At 20.4% G+C, this 7,737-nt stretch overlaps 1 pseudogene; it reads right to left on the bottom strand.

Annotated features, from left to right (window-relative positions):
• Positions 1 to 1,516: 1,516 nt before the first annotated feature.
• LOC111302603 (protein LURP-one-related 5-like) lies at positions 1,517 to 7,408 on the bottom strand (annotated as a pseudogene).
• Positions 7,409 to 7,737: the final 329 nt, after the last annotated feature.

The raw sequence follows: 7,737 nt of genomic DNA on the forward strand, positions 1-7,737 counted from the left end.
TTACATTTCATGATGTGAAAAAATAACCTCTTTCTAATTGCTTTTTTAATTAATGATAGTATTAAGTAGTATTATTAGTACTTTTTCAACAAAAATAAGATACTCCATTAATGACAATGCTTTTTTGAATCTATCCTATTAGTAGATGTGATGCTGTGGGCAAAGCTAACAGTTAAGTTAAAAATAACCCAAATTTTAATTTAATTGATTTATTCAATTATTTTTAAAATTTTATATTTAAAAATTTTTAATTCAAATCTTAAGATTTGTAATTACTTTTTATATTTTAAACTTTATATATATAAAAAAAGTTAAAAGTGGAACAAATGTAACAACATAAATGCCCTTTTTTTTTTAATAGTTTCATATATTAATTTATTGTTCAGAGTTGCACCAATTAATTCCCATTAAAATCTATTAAAATGTTTAGGTAGGAAGCCCATTGGCCAATACTAAAACACAAATAATATTAATAAATTCTTTAAAAATTATAAATACAAATCATAACCATAATTAAATATTATATATATATTATTAAATAATTTAATTAATTAATTAATTAACAATTAAAACATAATTAAAACCAAACTCACATAAAATAATATTTAAACTTAAATCTTCAAAATTTTAAAATTTTTTCCTAATTGATAAGCCAAGACCCGACAGTAACATTGATAGGTAAGTCAAAGATAAGGAACATTTTGTTTTCATGTCATAGTTTTTTAGATCCACAAATTTGGGACAGTTGAAATGACAATTTCAAGTGTAAATTCCACAAATTTCCTTTGTTCCTTTTTTTTTTTTAATCTTAAATTAATAATCATGCAAAGCCAAAAGAATTTTGTACCAAGGAAAGTAGCGTTCACTCACATCAGTATCAAAATCAACAAACTTCATGTTTGTCAGGGAATCGAAGAATCCCTTTGACAAATAGGAGCTATCAAAAGGCAAAATTTCAATTATGCAATTCAACTTTTTGTTTAAAAGGCAATGTGATAAGCTTTTGATGGATATGTTCAAATTCCATTCAACTTTTCTTATGTTTACATTCTCCTCTCTTACCTTTTTGTTATAAAGGAGTTTGTAATTTGGAAGTAAAAATGTGGCTAAAAGGTTAAAAGAGCATTTCAATTAAATTTTTATTATTTTATTGTAATTAATTAAATTTAAATTTTTATTATATGAAAGTTGATTAATCGTTAATAAAAATATTTGTTTAATTAAGAATTTAATTGAAATGAAAATAAATATTTAAAAATTGAATTGAGTGAAAATAATTATTTAAATATTCAATTGATTAAAAATAAAATAATTTTAAATTTGGTTAATCATAATAAAATATTAAAAATTTAAATAATTATTGAATTTTTATTTTAAGATTTTTTTGACTTTTTAGTAAAAATTAGATATATTAAAATTTGAGTTTAATATTTTATTAGATATTATTTTTAAAAGTGATTGTAGTTCGAATTCACTTTTCTATTTTTTTGTTTTTTTGTTTTTTAAGAAAAGGTTGTCAAGAGGAAGAATCCTCTACACCAGGACTAGCATCCGCATTATCATCATCGTCGTCATATCACCATCATCATACATTTGATCAAGAATAAGCACCAATCCCATTGCAAATGCGCTATGCTTAAGACAAAGCAAAAACACATCCTTGCCCAACATCACATGCGTTGAGGGGTCCACTTTTTTTTTTATCTCAGCCGTTGGTTTCTTTGATGAGCTCTCTAAGGAAGTGCTGTTAACTGTACAGCAACGCTGGGGAAACGAGCCCCCCATCTGGTATTCCACGCCGTATACGTCTACTTCCACGCTTGATCGTCCGATGATGGATGATCGACGGACAAAGAAAATTTGGCTTTCGTTTTCCATTTGTACCCCTAATAATTGATCGAGACTTGGCTTCTGGTATAGCAGCTTTTCCTCATTCTCGAAACTTATTACTCTATCTTCAACGGCCGTTTGATTCCAAAAATCGTATATTTCAAAGGAAAATATGATATTAAAAAAAATGACACTTAGAAGTTTTTTTTTATTATTTTTAGGACATTTTGTATTTAAATTTATTTATTCAATTAAAAAAATTTACATATATTAATTTTTGAATAATAATCTCCTTCATATATATATATATATAATAACTACCTTTTTTAACCCGTATAATGTATGGGATTTTTTGTTAAATTTTTTATAATTTTAAATTTATTTTTTAATTATTTAATATATATTTATATATTTATAAAATTAAGTTACAATTAAATGATAATTTATACATAATATATTATAAATGATATTGTTCATCTAAAAGAAATCTAAACTTGTGTAAATTTTTAAAAATTATAAAAATCTTTTTTTTCATAAAAAAATATTTTCTTCAATTTATTTACTAAATATTAAAATTTTGCTACTGCTTTTTTTTTATAAAAAATCAAGAATCAATACTTAAATAATTAAAATTAATAATTGTTTTAATCACAATGTTGATTAAGTGGTGTATATATGTATATGTGATTGAACAACAAATCACAATTATTAATTTTGTTATAATCATTTGTCTTTTATTAGTTTTTATTTTTTACATACTTCAAGTATTATTACACAAATATATATTAGGCTAACAATTATTTTTATATATGTCAACAAAATAAAGTCATTTTTTAGATTAAAAAGAAATAATAATTCTTTATGTTATGCTTAAAAACTTTTTTTGAATTTTTTTTATTTTTAATTATTTTTAACATAATTGATTATATTTTTTGTGAGTTTGATATGGTAGTGATCATCATTATTCTCATATCATTCATTGTAAATAAAGAAATTCAATAATAAAAAGTATAGCAAAAGAAAATAAAGAATATCAATTTACACATTAATTTGTCAAGATTAAATATATATAATAATAAAAACAAATACGTTAACAAATGAATAGAGAATAAAAACATTGAAGAAATGAATAAAATAAAAAATATATATAATACAAAAAGTTAATTATAATCAATCTAAGCAAAATTAAAAAAAGTTATGGACTAAAGAGAAACAAATAAATTAAACAAATATATAATATAAAAATATTTGAATTAGAACATAAATAAAATATTATATTTGTTTTCAAAGCAAAAACATATTTTTATCTAATTTTTTTATCAACATTCAAATGTCTCGTATTTTTATATAAAGATGTAAGCTTTTATTACTTTAAAAATATATGCTTTTTTAGTAAATAATTCATTAACTTATCTAAAATTATTAAATTTAAATAATCTATTAAATAAATTTTAATTTTTGATAGATTTTTATTTGAATTTAAATAATTATCCAAAAATATTAAATTTAAATAATTTATTAAATATAATTATTTGATAAAAAATAAAATTTTATTAAGTATATATATTTGGAGCTGCCATTAAATTTAAAAAGAAAAGATAAATTATAATTTAATATATTTGAATTCAAATTTTATGCAACAATTTCAATCTTAGATAGATTTTGATTTCAATTTAAATAATTATCTAAAATATTGGATTTAAATAATTTATTAAAAAATTTTATTTGATAAATAAAATAAAATAATATTATTTTATGTGTCATTAAAAGATATTATCTACCTAAGCATCTACATAATCAATTTTTATCATGTAACCTTATATGTTGTAATATAATATAATAATATATATATTAGAATAAAATATTATATTTTTTTTCAAAGCAAAAAATGTATTTTTATCTAATTTTTTATCAATATTCAAATGTCTTATATTTTCATATAAAGATGTAAGCTTTTATTACTTTAACAATATATGTTTTATAGTCAATAATTCATTAACTTATCTAAAAGTATTAAATTTAAATAATCTATTAAATAATTTTCAATTTTTGATAGATTTTTATTTGAATTTAAATAATTATCTAAAAATATTAAATTTAAATAATTTATTAAATAGAATTATCTAACAAAAAATAAAATTTTATTAAGTATATATATTTGGAGCTGCCATTAAATTTAAAAAGAAAAGATAAATTATAATTTAATATATTTGAATTAAAATCTTATACATAAATTTCAATCTTAGATAGATATTAATTTCAATTTAATAATTATCCAAAATATTCTATTTAAATAGTTTATTAAAAAATTTTATTTGATAAATAAATTAATATAAATATTATCTTAGATGTCATTAAAATAAATTATTTACCTAGGCATCCACATAAGCAATTTTGATAATGTAACATTGTATGTTATAATATATATATGTATATTAGAATAAAACATTAGATTTGTTTTCAAAACAAAAACGTATTTTTATCTAACTTTTTTATCAACATTCAAATGTCTTATATTTTCATATAAAACTGTAAGCTTTTATTACTTTAAAAATACATGCTTTATAGTCAATAATTCATTAACTTATCTAAAAGTATTAAATTTAAATAATCTATTAAATAATTTTTAATTTTTGATAAATTTTGATTTAAATTTAAATAATTATCTAAAAATATTAAATTAAAATAATTTATTAAATAGAATTATTTGACAGAAAATAAAATTTTATTAAGTATATATATTTGAAATTGTCATTAAATTTAAAAAGAAAAAAATTATTATTTAATATATTTGAATTCAAATCTTATACAAAAATTTCAATCTTAGATAGATATTAATTTTAATGTAAATAATTATCCAAAATATCAATTTAAATAATTTATTAAAAAATTTTATTTGATAAATAAAATAATATAAATATTATCCTATATGTCATTAAAAGAGATTATCCACCTAGACATCCACATAAGTAATTTTGATCATGTAACCTTGTATGTTGTAATATAATATATATATATATATATATATATTAGATAACTTTTCATTAGATTTTATTAATAATAAATACATAAACAACAAATGATATTTTTAGCAGCAAAAAAAAAAAAATTTTATGATTGCTATTTTTATTTATAAAATATCATTAATAAAAAATATAAAAATTTATTTAAGACAATTTTTTATTAGAAAACACATTAAATAATTTTTTTATTGTTTTAAAAGGGATTATTTAATATGTTTTTTAACCAAAAATACCTTAAATAATCTCTAATATTTAAAAAAAATGAAAGAGATTATTGAAGATATGTATAGATAAAAAAAATCTTAAATAATCCCCTTCATTTTTTAAAAAACATTATTTAATGCGGTTCTGGATAAAAAATACTTTAAATAATGCTACTTAAAAAAATGAATGGGATTATTTAAGATATTTTTAATCCAGAAACACATTAAATAGTGCTTTCATTTTTTTTAAAGAATTATTTAAGGTGTTTTTAGTTCAAAAACATCTTGAATAATACTCTTTAAAAAATATAAAAGCATTAGTTAAGTTATTTTTGGACAAAAAATGCTTTAAATAATACCTTCATATATTTTAAAAGGCATTAGTTAAGGCATTTTTTGTTTAAAATTACCGTAGATAATACCTTTTAAAAAAATAAAGGGAATTATTTAAAATATTTTTTATCCAGAAAAGCCTTAAATAATTCCCTTTAAAAAATGAAGAATTAAAAAACCCCTTAAATAACCTATTTGTAAAAATATAAAAAGATTATTTAAAACATTTTCTGTACAGAAATGCTTTACATAATCATTTTATAAAAATATTAACCCTAAACCATAAAATAAAAAAGAATTATTTAAGATATTTTTTGTATAAAACACTTTAAATAATCTATTTATAAAAAACATAAAAAGATTATTTAAGGTTTTTTTTTGCACAAATGACTTTTTTTGTACAAAAATATCTTAAATAATCATTTTATAAAAATAGTAATATTAAATCCTAAACTCTAAAATATAAAAGAATTATTTAAGGTATTTTCTATACAAAAATATTTTAAATAATCTATTTATAAAAATAAAAAATAATTATTTAAGGTATTTCTTCATGTCAAACACCTTAATTGCAATATAAAATTTTTTTTATATAAAAACTTATAACTGAATTTCAGCACTTCTATACATACTCTTCAAAAGAGAAATAACTATTTTATAATTTTTTATTCAAGTCAAATTTATAAATAAAGCAACTTTCTCTCCCAAAATCTTAGAATACTATAAAAAAGAGTGAGATTTTGATTTCGAGACTTTGATTACTACTGAAAATCTGTCATTTTTTTCATAATCGGATTAACTTTAACCAAACATAAGAATCAGATACCCATCATCAAAATTCTAAGAAAAAATTTACTAATTCTCCAAATCAAATGCCACCCAAGTGCTACGAAAATATGTCAAAGTTTAATTTTTAATTAAGAAAATATTGAAGAAAAATAAAAGGTAATGAAATATAAAGAAGAAAAATTATCCAATATTATAATCAATGAAATTTAAAAGCTTAGCAATGCAGCTTAATTGTTCGTATATCACTTTTTTAAAAGGTAATATTTTAAATTTGAAATTTAAATTTTAATATTCGTGACTTTTTTTTTTATAATTCTTTATAAGGCTACAATCTCTTTTTTTTTAAATTAAATTTTAATGAGGATGTTAAAGGATTGTCAAATATTTTATTAGAATATATTTTAGAAATAACAAATAATGAGATGAAAATATTTTAATTTATGTGCAAAGTTTAAAAATTTTAGTGATACATCTATATATATATATATATATATAAAATAATAATTGTTAAAAAAAATCTTAAACCTAACTTTGGGGTGGTTATTAACTCTAATATTTTTATTTTGGAGGAAAACTCTAATAATCTTCTTAAAATATTTAAAGAAAGACAAAAACATTATACTACATATAATTTCTATATGAGTTGTTTTTTTTCAAAAAAAAAAATTGCCTTTATATATAGTTTTAACAATGCAATGAAATAGCATTATTTTTTTTTATATAAAGTTTAATATAGCATATTCGATTTTTCTCCAAGAAACTATTTATGACCATTATTTTATGGGATTAAATAATTTTGAAAATTTTTTACCATTTAATTTTTTTACCACATCACATAATATCTCAAATCCTGAATGTTGACCACCTCTAAGCACCCAAGCAAACTGACCTTTCGAATAAGAGTGAGAAGACACTTGCCTGTGGCGTCCATGAGAACCAGCTCATCTTTGGGTTGGGAATCAGGGCCGTTGTAAGAATCAAACCTGAAGATCAATTCTCCTTTTGGATTGTCTATAACAAACCCATCTCCTGGGAAAAACACAGAGGTCTTGTGGACTGTCAGGTGGGTTTCCTCATGGAAACAGAATTTGTCACCCACGATGGCGACTGTTGCCATTGTATATCAGCTGAAAAAGAAAGAGATATCTAGCTTGAAGCCTTGAACAAAGCAGATAATGGAAAAGAGAAAAGAAATTGGTGGAAGTAGGTTTAAGTCTGTGGTATGGAGCTGTGGCCTTTTTTTAATTATTTTTCTTATTTAATATATTAAAGTTGATTTGTGGAGTTTCTTTGTTTATGATGATTTGCAAATAGATGTTGTTTTATTTGTGGCATTAAGCTTAAAAACATGAATCATGGCAAAGAGTGGACAGTGCTGCAGTCAGCATTATGAACATGACAGTTATTAGAGATGGGTTTCATTGCCAGGGCAATCCAATTATTAAAGTCGTCGTCTGATTATCGGAGTCAATAATTTGATGACAGCCAGCAGCATAAAAATGAGAATTGAGCACTTGAGTTATGAATGGTGGTAGCTCAAATCCTTACTTGAACGGTAT

This window comes from Durio zibethinus, chromosome 13 (assembly GCF_047325235.1).
Source record: "Durio zibethinus cultivar Kanyao isolate XHJ-2024 chromosome 13, ASM4732523v1, whole genome shotgun sequence".
In the NCBI taxonomy this organism is placed as follows: Eukaryota; Viridiplantae; Streptophyta; class Magnoliopsida; order Malvales; family Malvaceae; genus Durio; species Durio zibethinus.